This window comes from Tyto alba, unplaced genomic scaffold (genome assembly GCF_018691265.1).
Source record: "Tyto alba isolate M040663 unplaced genomic scaffold, T.alba_DEE_v4.0 Super-Scaffold_14, whole genome shotgun sequence".
Classification (NCBI taxonomy): Eukaryota; Metazoa; Chordata; class Aves; order Strigiformes; family Tytonidae; genus Tyto; species Tyto alba.
Genome location: NW_024881276.1, coordinates 17,413,920 through 17,436,061, shown reverse-complemented (window position 1 = coordinate 17,436,061; position 22,142 = coordinate 17,413,920).

The window sequence follows — 22,142 nt, the reverse complement described above, 5'->3', positions numbered from 1 at the left end:
TCAGTGTCCAATGAAATTTAAAAAAAGCTAAGGTTAAAAGAAATTCAGCCTTAAAATATGATCATAATCAAATGCAGATTGAAAAAAGTATCCGGACATACAATTACGTGAACCTATGGCCTGTGAACCCATCAACCCCAAAAGCATTCATTTACCCCATTTTTCAATAGTAAATCTTGAAATTCATACTCTTCCCATTGCAAAAAATGTTATATTTTTTGTTTGTTTGGGCCTACTATTTAAAACTTAAATTTAATCCTAATTCATTTTAAATTGAATTATACTTTCTTTCTCAGTGATGTTACAGAACATGAGTCTCCACTAATTTTTGCATGTTTCATCAATAGTGATGTATTTTCATTGTACGTTATCTATACAAAGAACAATAAAGCTTGTAAAATAATATATATTTAAACATTTTCAGCAACAGACTTGAGAGCATAAACAGTTCATCTTTAACATAAATAGCATCTTCAATATAAAATGTAAGAACTACTTGAGAAAGTCTTTTGCAAGGTATTTCCAGTCTGAATACAGAAAAAAAAACATCAATATTCTCCACGATCAGATATTGCAAATCACTTGCTCTGTTTTGTGACAGTAACAGAGAACCACCAAGTGTTTCCCCATCCTTGACTAATTAAAGTGAAAGAAGCTAAAGTGATTCTGTCAAATGGTTCATCCTAAAGCAGTAATGTAAATAAAACAAGCTTATGCTAGTGTACTAACTACACACAGAAATATGTTAGGATTATGATTTTTTGAGAATTTATTTATATCTCCAGCAAAATTCTTCTTCATCTGCTTAACGCTAACCACGAAGAAATCCTGAAGGCTTGAGTGAAGCCTTTTAATGATGAGCATGTGCTTTGTTGCATGAAAGCTAGAGCACTGGGCAACCTGCAGAATCACTCTTTCACATGTAAGAACAACAACAAAATCCCCTGTTCTACTTAATAGTTACAATCAGCCTCAGTTACAGTTAAAAAGAGACAGCTAGGAATTATTAACCAGGACATGCTGGCTAAATTCAGACTGCTACAGTATTATCTTTTGTTTCAGGACTGTGACCTATTCATCACTTCTTTCTAGACTGGTCATTTTCAAACATAATGAATATTCATCAACCTTCTTCAAGAATATTGATCAAGTATGGCATAGCTTTCTCTGAATGGCTCTTAAATAGGTAAGTACAAATTCTGTATTTTTTATTTGTGAACTAGACCCAAAAAATGAATTCATGAGAACTCTTTTGAATATTTTGTGTAATACTAGAATATTTTTTCACTTTTATACTACACAAATTTCACAAAGTTCAATTTTTTTCCTTACCTTTGTCTAAAATATTCTTTAAAAAAATACTTTTTTGTTACTATGAATCAGAATTCTTTCATTAAAATGATTGTCGTGGTTAAGTTTCCTACTTGGAAATGTAGCGTACTTGAGATCCCAAGACCATGAGAGTACTAAACAATATACCAAGACAACACAGAAAGACTCAAGAGCTTATGATCCAGGTAAAGTTACTTATTTTTGGCCAATGTAAATACAGTTTAGTTAATGTAAGATCTTCTTTAGAAAACAAACAAAAAGAAATACAAAGATAATCTGTCTTCTTGCAGGCTTTTTTTAGCTCTGGGAGCTATCCCATGGACGTGCAAATTTGATTTCCAGCAAGAAGCAGTAGGGCGCACAGCGCTAAACCCGGGCCTGCTCAGACAAGCTCCTGCCTGTTCCCGTGACATGCTGGGTTCAGCCCTTTCTGGCTGGGCTGCACGGGAATTCAGACTGCTCAGTACCGGGCAGGAGCAGGACCCGCCTTCTCGATATTTTTCTATTTTGGAAGAGTTTTATAGTAGTAGCTTAGGAATTTGTTTAGTGAGACTACAGCATGGCTGGAAAGCAACAAAAAATGGGCCAGAGAAATCAAGTGTAACTGAACAGACCACTTAACGGAAGAATCGGATGTTCCATGCACACAGGGTACAAGGTGCCAAGAAACTACTATGTACTCAAGGCTCAATAGCTTTTATTAAGGCAATAATAAAGTAAGCCTTGTTTGTCTATGCAGCTGGCGAAGTCTCCTCAAGTCGCTGTCTTCCAGTTTCTACTCTAATATCTCTTCCCCCAGCTTCCCTTCAGTAAAAGAATGACCGTCAACTAACCTTATTAAGATAAATGGCATTTTAGAGTTAAGTAGCGAACAGAATTTATGTCAGTAAATTCTTATGCATAAAGTACCATTAAATTAAAGTAACTGCATCTAGACTCAGTTTATGACATTCAATAAAGCAACTACTGCAATTAAAATAACAGGGACAAATGTCACTTGAAAAAAGCATATATGTAATATGTGTTTACAGGAGAAAAGTTAAAATTTAATACATGCTTTGTATTTTCAGTATTAAGACATCATTTGCTATTAAGACAACATTGAGTATTGACTAGTTCTTAAATTAATGTGGACCTAATCTACAGACCAATTTAGGACTCTGAATTTAAATTTGGATATAAAACATATAATGCAAATACATGCAAACTTGTTATATAACTGCATAAGTATCTCCAAAATGTCTAAGGTCTTTGTAGATTCTAGTAAATGGTACTACTTGAAAAACAGTCAGAAATTAAAACAAGCAGATGCAATTTTGCAAGTAACATACTAACTGCAAATATCATAGTTCAGCTGTACACAGTTTGCAGCTGCCAAAATCTGTTGTCTTTGTACTGCTGTTATTCTAATGTTGCAGGTCAAAACCAGCAAACAGCTGTTCAATATCTGAGGATTTTACTAAATAATGCAAGACTACACAAACAATGGGATATGTACAGAGACAGCCTCAGAGGAAAGCAGAAAATGGGAAAATAATTATTTTTAATCCTGTTATGGATCAAAGGGACGTATTATATAATTAATTTCTTATGAAACCTGACAAAATAGTGCTATGAAATGTGTAAGTTTCCTCTTCCATTATTTTTATTTTTTCCTTCCTTTTCTTTCCTTCTTGTGCCAAAGTGTGATATCAGCTGTTTTAAACTATTTGCAAAACTGGGTCAAATTCAGTAACCAATTTCTGCTTAAAAAACTTTGGTTGTCAGATTTACAAATCAGTTGAAGAAGTGGAAACCTCCTTTAACTTAGGAGGGCAGGAGGGGGAGGCTAGAACACGCATGCCCACAGTTGGTGCTCCTGTTTTAACAGGAGCAATAGCAGCTCTAGGAACAAACTTCAGGCTGAGCACTTGAAAAAGACTAGCCCACATGGCAGTACTTTGTTAAATTTTTATTTAATTTGTTGACAGATGGTTTTACAAGATTATGTGAATGTTAAAAGCACTTGCTAATCATTACTCATTTTCATTTTTTACTAGGAAGCTAATATCTTCCATAAAGGTAAAAGTGTTTCTTAATTCAACTCACTTCACTTTATTTTCCAGCTCACATATGATACCCTTCATGCATTTACCACTATCCCCGTAAATTGCCTTCTTTTTCACTTACTCTGGTTTCAGATCATTGGGCTTTTCCTCCTTTTCACACAAAAAAAAAAAAAAAAAAAAAAAAACAAAAAAAAAAAACTCTCATATTGTCAGCTAATTCATGGCAATAAGAGTGAAACAACAATCAGATCAAATCATGTGGCATGGAAAGTCCAATTTCTATGCTGTGCAGCAGATTGCTCTGCAGAATAGATTTAATCTGGCTCTTGAAACCAGCTTGAGGCTGTTTGGAGGTTCAGTCAGGGGTTTCAATCCATGCATGCTCGAGGTGCAGAGGTGTAGGGAGCCGCCAGCGTTGCTCTGTCCTCCAAGGCAACCTGCTTCCCATGCTTCAAAAGCTGCCCCAGAAACTGAACCAGTGCATGAGAAGTGGGGACAGCCAAGGGATTTGTTTCAATGTTGTGCTACTGCTTCAAACCGAAGTGCTAAGGTAGATAGAGGCCAATGCAACAGATATAACTGAGAACTTTTTTGTGACATTCAGCTTAATTCAGCCCATGGTAACATTCACTCTGACCCAGCACAAGAACAGGCAGGTTTGTCTGTCAGTGGCTTTTTTTCTTAGTTGTTCTTCGGTGTGCTCTGTTCTTTGTTTTTATGAATTCTGACAAAATTATCTCTGAGTGAGAAGTGCATTCATTCTCTTTAGAATCTCATGTAGAGAAAACATCGTACTTCATCTACAGTAATAACAATTCACTTTTTCTTGTATACAAGAGTGGTTTAAACTTTACTTCATTGAATAATATAAATTCTCTCTTATCTTTACATGCTGGAAGAGAAATATTGTGAAATTACTACTTGGGGAAACATATTCATTTCCTGTATTCTTCATGTAGTTTGTTTCCTCTAGTGATATGGAAATGTGGATGTTGTTTACCTTGAAAATATTCAAAATGATGTATAAATGCTGTGAATATGATAACTGCATTTATTAACTTGACTAAATGCACAATATTAATTTCTGCAGTAGAAAGTAAAATCAAATGAAAGTAACATTTAACAAACATCTCTTTGGGTTTTTCCTGTCATTTTTGTTCAGGTGGTGTCCGGGGAGATTCATTTGGCATGGCGGTATTACTACTAGCAAGTGACAAAACAGTTTCAACTAAGGGGAGGGGGAGAAGACATACGCCTGAAAAATTACTGGCCTTCCCCTTCTGGAAATACTATTTCACCCCTGGCTAGCTCCTCCACACTTCTGCAGTAGCAGCCTTAAAGCAATCCTTCCTCCTGCTGCTGCTTCCTTGGGCAATTATTACATCTTGTGCCAGGATGAATACACATTTGCCTAGTTGATTAAATATACCTGAGATTAGGAAGAAAAGCAATTTTTGCTATGTGCCCAGGAGTGAGACAGAAAGGCCTGTGAAGGTGCTTCCTATCTAGATGTGTCTCATTTGGCTCTCCTCTCTCTAATGTAGGTAAGAACATAGTGTTTCTGGATTGCTTTTTCCTATCTGTCCTTTCCCATCTTATACCTTAATGAAGAAAAATTATGCCATTTTTCGGCAACATGGGACTTGTTCCTATATTATATCTTTAGTAATTTCTTCTTTAAAACTTCCTCATTTACTTTAATAAAGAATGTAATGTCAGTATTCTCACTGATGCACCATATATATATATATACATACATACATATATATATATTAGTACACCCCGAATGCCCTTGATTTCTCCTGTTCTCCTGTGGCACACTGTAATTTCTGGGGCTTTTTTTAATTCTAATTAATTACAGAATGTTGGGAGTTATTAGCTTGGAGCTTGTGACATGTAAGTGGTGTGGGGTTGGTGATCTGTAGTCCTTTTTAAACTAACTGTGTATTATATTTTTGCAGTCAGCTAGACTCCCTGGCTGGACTAGTGCTAAATGAAACAAAGCCAGGAAGACAGCTCAAGCACTGGATCTGCAGCCTCCCCACTGCTTCCCTGCTATCAGGCTCCCCGGCATGGCTTTGGGTTGGGGAACTGAGGCTCCCTGCCCCGATGTGCAGGCAGGGGTCAGGGGTGGCACCAGGCGGGTGGCAGTCAGGACAAGAGCCCTGCTGCCCTACAGACGCCCCAACCAACACCCCGCAAGGCTCCGCACACAAACATCCCTGCACGCCATCCCGTTACGCGACACAATTCTTCCATTTATGCTATGAAAATGCCAGTCTGGCATGCTGCAACAATGCCCCCCACATCACATCCAGCATCTTCAACTGAAAAAACCCAAAAGCCTCACAAAACCGACTAATGATGTCTTAGGCAACAGGAGCCTTCCTCACAGGATTACCCCTTTGGACCATAAATTACAGAGCATAAATACGGCCTGGCCTAGTCATTTGGCCCCAGGGCCAGGGAATGGTCCATGGCTCTTTTATTCAGAAGTACAGGCACGGCCAACTCTCCGGATAGGCTCCTGGCATCTTGATTATCTGATACCCCCTCCCGGTGTTACTCCTATGCTTAAAGGCCATTCTGAAACACTAAGTGCCTAACATAACTGGATTTTTTTAACACTAGCTGTGCAAATTTTAGGTGATACAACCAAGGCTGGGGGTTCCTAAAGGAGTTTTATTCTTGTGTCTGACAGATACCACTGTCATTGATGATCCTAACTCACATTGGCTATACTGTAATTTTACATCCTCAGTAAAGCTTAACTGCATGCAAGATGGAGAGCTTTTTAATGAAAATTTGGTACATGATGAGATCATAAGGCTGAGGAACTGCTAATGAAATATATAGGATACCAAACACAGTGTTTGCCACAAATACTCTATAAAAGCTAATTTACATTACTTCTATCAAACCTTAGCCAAAACCTGTTTTTTATACTTAAAATCATGCTGATATTACACTTCACCATCAGATGACTTTCCTGTGATCCCTTCTTTTGGAAGCTAATCCTCTTCTTATGCCAGGTGCATTATTCTTCTATTTCTTGACTTTTTAATAATGAGGTATCTGAGTATTGTCTGTCCTAAACATATGCCATGTGAAGTTTCTGCAAGACTGAAAATAAAAAATCAAAATTTTTCTTAGCTGCATTTGTGAGTTGCATTGGAATGCCAGATTTACTGGCATGGTTTTACAGCTGAGACGGGATGTTTAAATAGTATCTGATAACTATAGGAACAAATGAGAAATACAGTGTCTTGTTACGGTAAAATAAGACATATTCTATGAAGTCTCTGACTCATGCATATCACTATTTCTGGTGATTCGGTAAATGTACTCATACTTCATGAGTAAAACTGACCTGTTCAGTTTTACGTATCTATATATTAGTAGCTATGATGACATCCTGTATAATGTACCTACGAAACAGCACTGAAACAGGCAAACCTTCTCGTACCAGGATGAATTTTTAAGCAGGCTTAAACTATGAACAATTATTGCCATCTCCCACATTGCCAGAACAAAGACCACTGTTAAGAACACTTACAAGAGCAGAAAGAGCACTACTTTTGGCTACTGTTCACATTCTAGGCAGATTCTCAGCATTAAATATATACTTAAATTAGAGTGTAAGGTGTTACAGATTGGCTGGGGCAGCCACAGACTCCCAGTAAAGCAGAACACTGTTACATGCCGGGTATCAGAAAAAAACGTATGGGATAAGTACAATCTTCTAAATGACAAATCAGAATGACATATCACTGAATAGCTGCAAATTTAGCATCTGTATTTTAAGACAGGTATGTGGGAGAGCTACTGCATATGGCACTAATGAGACCTATTCTGGCATAATGCAGAGGCTTCTGGCCAGTATTCTCCAAAAGATGAACTCAGATCACAAGTATAAAGACAGTTGCTACAGTACATACGGGAAATAGAAGCCTAACTAGAACAGAAAATTTTAGCTTGTTTATTGTGATAAATATCAGAGAAGTCATAACTGCTTTCTGTATACCATCAGGGAATAGATATGAGTCAGAAGAAAAGCCACGTCAATTAAAGGGCACTAGATCTGAGCTGTCCAGCAATTATTTTGGCCTTGAAAGCAGAAACCAGAGTAGAAGGACAAATCCAAAAGAAAACTTTTTAAGAGGGAGTAGGCACTGCATAACAATAAGCCCATGTCCTCTGTTCCTAAGAATGGGTATATATATTCAGAACTGGAGTATATCCTGAGCAGCAAATTATAGGGTTTACAAAACAATTCACAAATAAAGTTTATGAATCACTGTAAAATAGATCTTAAAAAAAAAAAATACAAAGATAACTTGTTTCAGGAATCATTCAGCTGCTGAACAATTTTACTGTATTGGGGTGAAAATTAATGTGGCACCAGGAACATGTATCTATAAATTTATGTGATGGTTAGTACATGTTCTACCAGTATCCTGTCTTACCTGGAAATAACTAGACAGAAAAAAAAAAAAAAAATTAAATATAACTCATATGTAAATTATGTTAATTCATACTAGAAATAGAAAACTGTAATCTTTTTTTAAAGATCAACAAAAAAAACTTTTAAAAGGGGCTTTAAATAGGCTCCTTCTTACTCAGCTTTACTGTGCAAACACCCATCATTCAGACCTATCTCTTTCTACATATTTCCTCTAGTACCTCCTGTCTAGTCTGGGGATAGCTATTGGAGGACAATTTATAGGTCAATGCATTTTTCAGAAGCAGACATCATGATCTATGAGCAATACTCGCAATTCAATTAATTCCTTCTGACTGATAAAGGTAATAATGATGATATATTCAATTTAGATTGTCATAAGGTATTTCAGTTGGTACCATGTGACCTTCTGATTATTAAGAAAGTACAATGACACAAAGTTTGCATTAAAAATAAAATATCCTTCAAATTAAAATAGATTAAAACTTGATATTAATAAGAGGTGAAAAGTCCAAATTCAAACTAAGAACTCAAGTATTTAAATACTCTGAATACTATGTAATATGAAATAATGCTTAACTGCCTTCAGTAATAGTTTAATGTTTTCTAAACTTAAAATGCTGGGACTTCACTGATGGGCTAAAGATTTATGCCACAGAGTTCTGAAAAGCTCATGGGAATTTGTGGAGAAATTTCTTCTTCTGCAGGTAAAATCATCCTACAGAATCAACATGATTTTAAGCAAGTTAATCGTCTTGATATCCCAACAAAAACTAGGCTGTCAATTGTTTTTTTCTTAGGTGACATTTACAGGTGGCCTGGCATTGTAGAAGCTTTGTCCTTTTCCTACAGACAGATCTCACCCTTTGTGAGAACTGGCTGCTACAAAAATTAAGGCTGAGGTGGTTGTTTAGAGCCTTCCTTAATCATTCAAGCAGACTAAAAAGACAGTGAACTCCAACCTCTGTTCCTTCAAATCCGTTATCTACTGTGATGCCTACGAAAAACTGAAAAGGAAGTGGTAGCTGACAGCTAATGTCAATAGTGTTGCCAATATGGTTTTGTTATTACCTTGTGCTCCCCAGCTGCCCCTATCCAATTTTGCTCTCTTGTAAGCTGTATGGAATGGGTTCTGAGCATACACGAAAGAAATGGAAACTGGGTGATTATGGGAAATCTGGTAACAGAATGAAATAATAATAATTCCTCCACCAACATTAAAATCCCTATTCCTATCCAAACCCTAGCCACAACACCTGCCTTGTCCCACAACAGACACTATTGCCAATTCAGACAGAGCAAAGTAAAAGAATTTTTTCCACAACTTAATCATAAAAGCTTTCTAAGGATATAGGTAGATGCACATTTTGTCTGTATAAAGCCATTCTATGGAGTTACATATGAAGAAGAAATGAAAAAATCTACTGTGGAAAAAGTCCAGCTTGGCATTTAAAAGCAGTAACACCCTTAATTGAAATCTGCTGAACAAACATGATCCACTGGAGTGCCAACTACATTTCAGTTCTCCTACAAATGGGAAATATGGTTGTGTCAAATTCTGTTTTTCAATGTGATTGTTTCACCAAACCTTTGTTTCACCAGCCCTTTTTTGGCAGGACAATTTGTGGAAAGGAGTGTAAAAGACCAAGATGCTTTGTAGTTTATTCCTGAAGAGCAACTGTGTTACAGAGCGATACTCTAAATGGGACCTACCCTGGAGACTTGTTTGCCTTCACCAGTCCTGACTCGGAGAGCAGCAGGCACACACCTGCCTGTCCCAACGGGGGTGCAACAGCCAGGGGGAAAGGTTCACAGTCTCGACAGCATGTTTTCAAAGGGCAATAAAAAAAGAGGCGTAGGCATCTTACAAACACAGATTTGGGCAGACAGAGCTCCAAAGTGTAAGGCTAAGAGTGAGATAATTTTTTCTCATAAAAAAAAAAAGAAATCTGCTTATAAGTATGCTTTTCATATTTAATTAGATTACACCTCTCTGTTTCACTCTTCCTTCCACGTGTGCATGAGTTTTACAACGTAATAATTAGAAAGTACCATCTGCATAACAAAATCCCCAGAAATAACTGCAGAGCCTGTGATTATTAGCACACATTTCAGAGGAAGAATACAGCATGTAGTAACACTTTACTGAAAGAAACCCATCCATCTTCTCAGACAGGAATCTGTCTTTTGTGCTCTCCTCACACCGGAAAACACCATATCTCACCATATCTTAACATCTCACAGTCACTAATGTATCTACTCCCTTAGTGAGCCAGTGAGGTGAGAAGTGCCATCACCCCATTCTGCTCATGGGAATTGAAGGCAGGCAGTATGTCTGCACTGCCAACTGATGCAGTCCTTGAGTAAACTCCCTCACACAGTACCCAGACCATCTACGCTGCATAATGTTAGTTCGTTGCTGGTCTCTCTTTGGAGTCAGCAGATGAGGGAAGACAGCTGATGCCGAGGTCCACCTCTAATGCCAAAGTGGCAGGCTTGGTTCAGTCTGTACTGAACTGTCCTCTGATACACCGCCATCCCTAAGCTTCCCCCTGCATGTAGTACAGAACACGCGACATCTATTACCAGTTTTGTGCATGAAAAAGGTATCGTGCTGTGGGGACTGCAATTCATGCAGCCAAAAATAAAAATACACTCAAAACCTACGGAAAACAGCAACCGTAACAGTAATAACTGTTGGGACAACTACAGGTAGCTGAGAAGAGCCCCAAGGCCAAGTGATAAGCTGGGTTATGTGGCTGTGAACTGCTCTCCACCGCTTGACTGTCACAGCCTGGAGCGTGCTGTCCCCCTTCTCCGTGCCTGGCCAGCTGGGCCCAGAGAGCTGCTGTGGAGGGACAGCCCCCCACGGCCAAGCCCCCTCCTTCGCTTGGGAGTTGTTAAACCAAGGCTTGAGAGTGGCCTAGGAGGCAAGGATCTCTCCCTAAGAATGAGGTACCCAACAGAAAAGATTATGTGATTGACCCAAAGTCATGCCCAGACGCTGTTGACCAACACCTAGGATTTCTCACTTTCTTTATTATTAATAGTCTCTCTCTAATACCCCTCCGAGAGCTGCCTTCCCCATGCCTGCCAGCTGCTGCATGGTGCAGCTGTAAGTGCAGGGTTGATCAAGACGGGGTCAGGGCTCTGCCGACCGCTGCCTGTGGCTCTCCAAGCACCCACTGCATGGCCTGCAGACCCTGCACCTACCCGCCCGGGGCACCCCAGGCGCTCCCCGACAGCCAGGCACTGCCACTCCACAGTCTGCCTCTAAAAAGAGGTTGACCTTTGTCAAAACCAGATTGCAGAGCTCCCGTTATTTTAACTGGCAGGTATGCAGCTAACTGCCCACCTGGGTTATGAAATCTCAGCAACTACATAAGCATACTACATAAATACATTATTATTGTATTACATCAGCGATGTGTGCAGAAAGGAGTCAAAATCACTGGTGACAGCCAAAATGTGTCGACTGAGAGAGGTAAATAAATTCCACATTGCTGAAGATAATGAATGTATTTGTATACTACAGCACATAAAATACAGATCATTTAGGGATATTTTCTCCCCTATGGCTTTGTTTTCAAGCAAAATTTAGTGTTCACGAAAGAAGAGGTGCGGACAGTCAGAGAAAGTGAAGTCCCCATTTCCTTTTAGAAACTGATAAAGTAGTTCTTGTTTCATGTATTTATTATAGACTGTGGTCACCTTAGAAGCTATGCACGATACATGCCATATAACAGTAAAAGTAGGCTAGATTTGCAAACATCAACAAAACACAACCTCCTCCTGAAATCAGTGACTCCACGTGTCAAACAACAACTCTGTCATAAAACTTTCGAGTTCCATAAACCAAATTTTATGGAACCCCCTAAAAATATATACTATTTTGATACTGAAATCAGTGATGGTGCTCTCTCCTGTATTTTAACTATTTCTGTGCATCTAAAGGAAAGTGAGTGTCAATGGACAGTGTGTTTTAATTTTACTCTTTGATATGGACCGAGCAAAAATTGGGCCCCTTCATACTGAAACTACTTTAGAAATAAGCTTTAAATAGTAAAAGGGACTGTCTGCCCTTTAAGCTAAGCAGAATGACAATTTTCATTTTAAAACAAGCTATGGACTTAAAGAAATATGTATCTAAATTTAATTACAAAAACTTGTCTTTTTTCTGTGATGACTCCTTCCCTTGTCTGTAGACTGAGGGGAGGTTGTGTGGTGGGGGTTTTAAGTCTTAATAGATAATCCTTAAAACAAAATCAAATGTTTATGCATGTAAAAAAATATGGTATTATTTGAACATAGTCTGACTATTATTTTTCCTCTAAACTGCAATAACCTTGAATTTCCAGTAAAAGACAAAAATAAAAAAACTTTTTTAAGCTAAGAATACCATGCCAATTTTGACAGAAAATACAAGACAATGCTATAGCAAACTGACTAGTTGAAAATTCAGTCATCCTCATTCATCACAATAAAGCATAAGGTTAAAAGCTTATTTGAGAGCACACTGTGGGGTTAAAATCACGGCACCAAAAATAACAATAAAAGCAAGGATTGTAGAACCACTGTTCCTGCCACACAAACAATAAATTTACTTATTGCCATGTTTCAGGTGGGACTGATACAGCCTGATACACTTTGGACTACAGTATATTTACATTTCCATTTTCGCATTCAGGCTTCATTATTAGATAAACCTCAGTCTGGCTATATATACTGCTTTCGAGCAATGGTTTTCATAGTTTGTGCCAGTGTGGGATTAAGCACACTAAAATATGTGTTAAAATCTTGACTCCTACTGTAATCTAAACCCATCCACACGGCAAGCATCCTGCCAATCTATGAGATATACTGCCCACAGTTTCCCCTATATTACGAAACACAGACACCGAGTTATGAATTCAGGACTAACACAGAGCCAGCAGCCTGTCTTGCAAATGTCAAGATAGTGTCATTCGGCTGACTGGTGGCCTCTTGACTCCTTGACTTTCAGAAACTTTGAACCAGCTCATGTGGTCATGCATGAAGGAGCTCAGATGGAAAAACACATGTAGATCTAAACTAGACACACAGGCGAGACTTTGCACAGTGGGTCTTGGTCAAGTATTACGATGTCCAATTCAGTGCTCTTGAACTCCGTAAGAACAAATTAAAGGAGCGTTTCTGTCTGACAGTGAGTTGGACCAGGCAGGAAAGTGCAAGAAAAGCAAATCTCTTGCAGTTAAACTGCCCTTAACTGTGTAAATACACTGAGACAAGTAATGGTAAAGGTAACATATGAAAATTAACATTGTGGTTGCATGTTTCAATGTTAACACCTATGATTTTATAATAAAAGACATGTATATGCATGTATACTTCTGCTTATACTTATACATATGCATGTATAAATACATCAACATTATTTGAAAGATGTCAAAATAAACACAGATTAAACCTAAACGATTCATTTTTGTATGAGGCATTTGAGATGGCTGGCAAGCCTTATTTACACATTTCCTGTGCTTTTATGTATTTAAACAAACATCAAAGGTTTTAAACAGGAAAATTATATTCTCACAGCCATAAAGTATACTCTTGTGATTGCATTAGGGTGGATGTACAATATAAATTCCTGGCTTGCTGACAATGGGTTTTGCTGGGTTAATTAAATAAGTAATATGTCTATGATCTTTATTCATTAAAATTAATGCAATAATATCTATGTTGAAGGTTCATATTGGACTCAATCTAGCAAGCTGAATGAAACAGCTTCACCAGAGTTACTCTAAGCTTATTCTTGATGTAATACAGAGCTCTGACAGGAGTTTCTGTGTGAAATCGGTTTACCCTTGCCTCGCCCAGTATTACTGCCCATCAGCAAACACGAGGATCTTTGGCGGCAATAAAAATGCCTTGTACTAAACAAAACTATGTGGAGACCATGTATCTCTAGGCGCAGGGAAGCAGATGATGCCGGGTGCGGATCCCACTGGCCGGCTGTACTCCGGTGGCTGGCCGTGATGGGGGAAATGCTGCCAGCATCACCCCTGAGCTCTGTGGCTCGGCCACAGGTGAAAGCCATCAGCTGGCATTAGCCCAAAGGATGGCACTGAGCACAGCCTGTCATTTCTAGTAATGAGACTTAAAACAAAGGGCAGAGGTTTTGTGTATGAAGCCTGAGATCCTCTCGCCTCCAGGATTCTCTCTCGGCAAAATGGGAGCTGCCCTGCTGCGGCGTCCCCTTTGGAAAAACTGCTCTTGACGAAGGCGTACAGCTGGTGATGGTCCTGCACCGACAGGCAAATGCACCGCATGAAGAGAAACCTGCTGCTAAGATTCCCAAATCTCATTCACTGTACACTGAGACCAACAGCAGTCTTTTTAGAAACTTCTCAGGCACTGGGTTAAGAGATGCTGAACAGGAGCAAACGTGGGGTTAAAGTTCAGCATCTAAGCCAGAAAGATCTATTAATATTTTTGTTCTGTTAACTAGGTGGGTTACACCTGAATCCTGGCAAAAAGAAAAAACGCAAGCTACCTTTGATTTATGCCCATCCATATTTTATATAAAATTAATTCAGGCAACATGGAAAAAGAAGATGAATAGTGAGGTCACCTTAAATTAAAAAGATTGATTAGCATTTAGGAAACAGGCAGCTGACCCAGCCACCCCCCGTAGTATGACTCACAGTACTATTTAAATATTTTTATTATTTCACATCTAAAGACCTTAGCTGACAGTCCTATTCTGCTAAGAACCTGCATTAAGTACTCCAAAATTATCTTAATTTTCTACAGAAAATGTTTTTTATTAAAGTTTTAAAAGTAAAATGTTATCTTTTGATTCAATCATCCCAAAATCTAAGTACTAAATACAAAAAACAAGCAAAAAAAAAAAAAACAAACAAAAAAACCCTACCCTCTAACCAACGTGGTAATTACTTTTCTCCTGGAGGAAAGCAAGTACTTTCCATGATTTTCACAGGCTGGCAGAAAATTGAATTTCCACTGAGGTAGGGAGAAGAGATTAACATTAACTCTTCATCTAACACTACTCCATTTATAATAAAATAGAAATCTTCAATAAGGAATTTCTATCATAGATAGATGAAACACTTAGAAAGACAAAAAGGCAGGAGATGTTTTTGTCTTCCAGAGTTTAGAGACAGGAAACTGAAGCACGAATAAATTTAGTAAAGTTTTACAGAGAAAAAATATTTGGAAGTAGTGAAAGGGACCAATTTCAGGCCTTCAAGGTCCAACACCTTCAAATTAATTTTATTAAATATCAACAGTCTTCTGAAAGTAGTACGGTAAAGCAGTAGCTGGAATTAAATGTCACTCATCTATAATAGCATTTTTATTCGTCTTGTGTTGAAGTATTCAAAACTCATCACTACGGACTTGTTTCTTTGTTCCTATCGGGAACATTCAGAAAGTTTATAGTGACACCACAGATTCTAAAGTTAGTGTTCAGCTCTCAGTTGCCCCTGGAAGCATGTCTCCCTTCAGTTATGACAGAGGGCCTCAAGTTTTGTAAGTCTTTGTGGAAGCCCATCTTCCTTTGCTACCTAACCTAATTATTTCTACTATCTTTGTTCTGAACCTGCAAAACTAATTTTACGATACTGAAGAAATAAAAGACATAATGTTAGCTAATATGGAAGTCTTAAGCATTAAGTGCTACTACAAACAAACACAATCCAGAGAAAACACTAATTAAGGTCCCTTGTAAGAGAACAGCCATAAATAGATGTACAGTGTCTGTCCGTTAAGCCATGTGATTGTCTTTTAATAGAACATACATTAAAAAGCATTAAAGAGGCAATTGGAAGGAGGATATGTTAATCTAACCAAAGATTAAAACATATCCGTAATTTGATTAACCTGACAAATTTTTAGAAAGAACTAGCTCAGGATGTACACATATGTTTTTAGTGACTGTTTTTAAAGGGCTTTATGATCTTCCCATCATAGCAATGGAAAGCACTGGAGACCAGCGATGGCCTAATCTTTCAAGAATCTAGACATTCCTTTCTACGAAGAAATAAAATATGAGGGTCGCGTATCTTTTAATGATGGAAATCGATGGGGCTGACTATGCTGTCAATAACATAGTGAAGCTTTACTGAATTCTATTAAAGTTTACACGATTTTCTTTTTCTAATGAATGTAACTGATTAAAGATAAGAAGCAGCATGAGGTTTTTTCTCAGAAACCATCAAAAATGTGGAAATTAAATAATAAAGCTGGAGATTGATCCAAAACCTACTGAGTGCAGTGGGCATCCTTCCGTTTCCTTCAGTGGGTTTTGGATCAGGACTTTAGTAATGAGAACTTAAGCAGACAAATTAGGGTGCCCAGTCAGCAGTAATAAAGTCTTTATTAAGCAGTACCGCAATTGCCAGATTTGTAAACTGAGTAGGTAGTAAAGAACTATGGTCACAGGAACATGCTTACAGTCCATCTAGTCAGATACCACACCTCCATGGGAAACCAGCAGCAAATCCTTTGGAAGAAGTATCCTTTAACACTTTGGAAACCACAGGAGCATACATGCATTGATTACACTGTAAGTGGAAGTGGGCCGGTGATCCTTGGGGCACACAAGATGATAGCCTTCTAATCTAACTATCTGTTACACAGGCTGATAATCTTATCTATCCATCTATTCCAAAGTAAAATTTTACAATTTTGTTTTTATTCATAGACTTACTCATGCTATTCTATTCTACAAGACCTTTTTCTTCACTGTATCCTTGACAGAAAGATACAAAGAATTTGAATGAACTGTGTAAAGGAGTGCTTTCCTTTACTCACTTTAGATTTGTGACAATTTAGTTTCATTGGTCATCAGGAAAACAATATATAAAAGAACCCAAAGTATCTTTCGATATTCAATCTTCAGCATTTCCCCACTGCATTCCCTGTTCTCCCATATCATATCTTCCTCTTTTTCCTGAATACAAAACCTTCATCTCTTTCTTCAGATGGGAATCTTTTCATGTGGAATTCTTTTCTTTTTTTGCTGTTACTCTCTGGTCCTTTCTTCCTTCCTTGATAGCTTTCTGGATGAGAAGTGACCAAAGGCAGACACATTATTCATACTGAATACGAGAGTCAACTGTTGGTAAAGCAAGTGTTACACAACAATCACTAAACAAAGTTTTACATTCCTTTTATAATATACATAGCTTTCTTCTGCTAATAATTGCTCAAATACTCTGATCAAGCTTTTCCATAATAATGGACAAGAGACTTTCCATAGTATCCGTTGTTCTGTTGGAGAGGTATACAGGAAACATTCATATTGTACCTTCCAAAGTGCTACTATGTATATTTCTAAGTAACAGATGGTACCATATAGCCCTGACTGGTGATCTTTGATAGTCCTTTAAAAGTCTGTGTTAATTTTGGCATTCCAAAATACACTTGTCTTCAAATAAACTGCATTTACAGATCATTAAAAAACAGAATAATACTAAATCAATCCTCAAAACCAGCTACCATCTCATGGTATGTCTGAATTGTGTTATGTTTCCTACATTTAGCATAAGAAGTAACTAGAGTACTTTCTCTTTATGGCTTGATCTGTCTTCCTCTGTGTATGTATGTCAGTAAATGCATATGCATCTGAGTAAATGCATATGTATGCATACGCATATGTAGGCATATGTACTTCTGCATGTGTGTGTGTACATAACTAAATATATATACATGTACAGAGAGACACTGCCAGTCAGTGAATCTGATTTAACATTGGTATAAGCACACCAACTTCAGCTATGAGACCCTCCAAAGAAATGTCTACTAGAAAGCTGACAGGCCTTTTCTGCTTCAGAGAGATGTTGAATAAAATAAATTATGTGTAATAAATATATAGATCTTACTGATAAGTCGATGCATAGACATACACACACATCTCCATTATGCATACAACTTGCCAATAAGGAAATGCCATGCATGTCCAGTTATGTTATTCTTAAATAAGCAAAGGTAAAATTTCCTGTTTAAATCTGGGAGGAGACATCCAGAAGGCATTGAAGAGAAGTCGAGGATGCAGGAATGCCAAGGTGCTATATGGTAACAGCTGTGCTCTGCTGCCATCCTGAAATTCCATGCATAGAACTGCAACCTGACAGACACAGGGCTAAAATTGTTGCCAGGGATCAGAGCCACACAAAAGCATCCTGGCCAAACACATCCCTCTGCAGACATAGTGGCTCTGTCCCAAGGTTTCCATCATACCGACAGATCTTCTTGGTGAAGGAATTATCCTTGAGGCATATGATCCACTGAGCTCAGAGTCAAATCCAGTAGAGATGCGCTGCCAAATGGATGTAGGCAGGGACGAATGTACCTGCAGGTCTCTTACACCGTTCAGGCACAGCAATTCTCAGACTGAGGCGACTGGTCTGGGAACCTAGACTGGTCACTGCCAGTTAAACTCACTCCTAACCTCACCAGCAGAAGCTTTTCCCACACATTATAATGATGCACGTCACCATGACTTCATTTTCCTTGAAACAGTCTGAACTTTTGCCTGGGATTGAGTTTACTGAAATTGCCGCTGACAGTCCAGGCACACATTATTAAGTGGAACTTAATAGATGAAACTGAGATATTGAGGTTTCATGCAGCAGTTGCACTAGGAAGTCTAGCAAGAGCATTGAGAGATTTTTGCTGGAAATTCCAACAGTTTGTGCTTTGTCAGAGGAAAATTCGATTCACATAAAATATCCTTCTTTCTAAAATAGCCAACAAGAAACATTCTCTCTCTCATGTTCCCGCCACTAATTTATTATTTTATGGAGAAGCACATCGAGGTACCTCAACTGAGAGATCACAGTCTCATTGTGCGACTGGAAACATGCATGAAAACAAAAAGGTGATGGCCCTCGTGATGAAGAGTTTCAGAACTCCAAAAAAAAAGTTAGAGCAGTGGGAGTGGGGAACTGCAATAACTTCAAGCATCTGGGTCTCACTAGTGAAAAACAGACAAAAGGAATATAGAAATATATCCCATCTCTAAAGAGACACAAGCTATATCACCAGTGTATCTATATTTATATGCTTTTCTGTCCCCTTTTTTAACCCATTCTGTTAGTCTCCATCTTCTTCCTCTTTTACAATGCACTATTCATTGAGGACAGATGTAAAGGACCCGAGAACAGAAGACTTTCTGACACCACTAGCCATTCAATCACCAAGTAGTATTACCCCTTGTCTGCCCACTGATTGTATAATTTGTATAGATTGTATCAGTCTTCTTGATGCATGCCTTAGGTTTCTGTGATTCTTTTCAGAAGCTACACTACGCATTTTCTAAATGATGCCCAAGACTAAAAATTAAATTAAAATAATAACTACTGCACTGGTAAAAAAACAAATGTTTTCATTTTCTGCCTTTCTCATTCTTCATCCCCAATCAAAAAATCTTTGTGCGTAATTGCTGTAGTTGATGCTACAACCACTGAAGATTATTGTATGTCTGTGTGCTCTTCTTATAAATATGAAATTTCTAAGCACAGAAGTCAGTAAGACTGATGCCCTTGGTTCGTTTGTTCAGACCTAGTTATTGAAGCATAAATAGTGTGCTATATAACACCATTAAATGACCTAGGAATGCCTATAATAGAGGTACAGCGAGACCTAGAAAAACAGAGTACCCTATGTTAAAACAGACAACCAGCACTACCTGATTTCCTTGCCCTGGTCTTACATAGCTTTTACAAATAACATGAGATTTTCCCCTTTTGCAATAGATGGAGTTCCATATGTGACTACCTTGAAGGAACATGCAAAGCTTCAATATTAACATTAAAACCCGACAACCTTTCATCTTCATTCTCCCCTTTCCCCCCCACTCCAAAAGAGCTTTCTTCCAAATGTGCATTAATTTTAAGCTGTCATAAGTGAAATTCATTGCTGCATTTCCTTTGTTTTTGTTTTAAGAATACAAAAACAATACAAAAGTGCATGAAAAATGACAGGTTAAATGATCCCTCCTAAGTCACTGTGGTCCATCATCTCATTTTTAATTACATTTTAAAATAACACAACCATACACTTGAATTGATAGAGCATAATGGCTGCTCTCGTGCTGCTGTAGATGTGCCTGTAAAGACTTAAAGAAACACATGGATTACTGACCTGACGAGCCATGACGCTAATCCAAAACAGCCGTTATGGTCTCTACTGTAAATTCTTCTTATTTCATGTACCCCTGACACAATGGATGGCAACAAGATAGGGGTTTATAATAGAAATGCTGACATAACCTTATCTATAGCTGTGCAAATGGTGCTGCTATAATTAAACTTTACAACTTGAGCACCACTAGATAAGTTGCTACTTTTTAATCACATTAATCAGAGCTTGGGTGTTTCAGTTGACATATTATCATGCAGTCTGCAATACAAAACTAAGAAGATTCCCAGCCGCTAAAGACCATTGCTGTTATGAAACACAGAAGTATATCCAAACACTTCTCTGTAAGTGCAAATATACTGAATGGAAACCTCAGTTGGTTATCCATTTTTTGCTTTGTTTCCCAATACATGGGTTTGACATAATAGCCACAAAAAGTACTCTGAATACATTACAAGAATATCACTGAATAGTGAAAAAGCTTCATTAAGATCTGTCCCATATGTTTCAAATTTTCCTATCAGCAGTAAAACAAGTCTACTGTCTTCAGTGATAACAACAGTCAGATGCCTGCTCTTCGAGAGGGAGGCACTGAGATTATTCTTCATGCACTGCTGTTTTCTTTAAAAGCCGGCTTCCCAGCGCTGGCGAGGAGTGGGTGGGAAAACTCTCACTGCTTTCAGTGGTCTGAGATTTGGAGCCTGGGAATGTTTTATGTAAATATTTCTCTTCACATTTTCCCTTCATTTGTCCGAGTGATTTACAGTTTTACTTCAGCAAGGAAAGTTCCCTCTCAAAGAAGCTATACTTGGTGCAAACTGAATGGATATTTCATTGGAGCTGAAACCCTCTATTTTTACCAAGTGGGTATTGCTAACTGCAACAATGAAATTAATCTATAAATAAAACTCGGTTGATTACCACTTTTTATTATACTAAATTTGCAAATCCTTGCATGCTGCATGCCAGTTTAAATGTATCGTGATATATTCCCACACTATCAATGTCTACTCTTTTACAGCGGCAGTTTTATAACACTTTCTGCAGACAATCGTGCTTTCCTTTAAGATGGGTGGTACAGGTATGTAGCCTGTATGTCACAGGTCCTATACGGAATTAAAGGGAAAGTGTCTGCCTGTAATTGTGTGCGGTGGAACAGAGTATGCCATGGGCATTTCTGAAAATTATAAGAGCCGTAGCAATGCATAAGAGTTGCCATAGTGTTATTCTGACCCCTGAAGGATGGAAACAGAGTTAACTTCATATCCTTTTTTTCCAATTTACTCAGTATACTCTATGAATGTCAAACTCTAAACTACATTAGCAGGATTTATTAGTACTTGCCCAGACTTATTCTCAAGAAATACGAAAATAGTCATGAACGAATGGTGAACCAACTTTAAAATACTGATGTTTTCAAGGAAGCAGAGGAAAAAATTATTTTTCAGGCTTGTTCCATGATAAAATTACTGTGAGTTTGATAGTGCATTAAATCTGGTAGGTATGTGGAGATCATGTTTATCAAGAGATGTAAAACCCACTCTGCCCTCACCTCTTCTTAACTGAAAAGTATTTTAGTGAAAGTTTGCTAGAGTGAATTGGGAGTGAATTGGGGAAGGACACAGGCCAATGATATTAAGATCACTCATTTCAGCTGAGTTCAGATTTCATCAGGCTTACGTTCCTCAGCAAGTGCATCCATTAGAGGTATGGGGCCTCAGTAGTGCCTTTGCAAGCTTAGCTGTCTTCAGGGAGTACTATTCCACAACACACACCCCACACACACAGATCCCCCATTCCTCCCAAAGATAAAGGAATAGTGATTTATGATTTTTAAAGGGATATTAAAAAGTATATCCTGATACCATTATCTCTGTAGACAATTCACTAAAGAAGTCCATCTGAGTTAAACCAATGGGACGCTGCCTGTCACACCTTTGCTCTTCAGCTACTCGCTCCTGAGACACGTGAAATGTGTTAATGGACCACCTTTTAGTTTCCCTGCAAATGTAACAGGTAGATTATCTGTTATATCTGACAATACTTTTTTCTAAAGTCTGTCATGCTGCACTTTAAAAATACTGAAGCAGCATCCTGCCAAAGCTGCGAGGCAGTCGTTGCACACACAGCGACAGAGACAACACTACCTATGTTCAGCG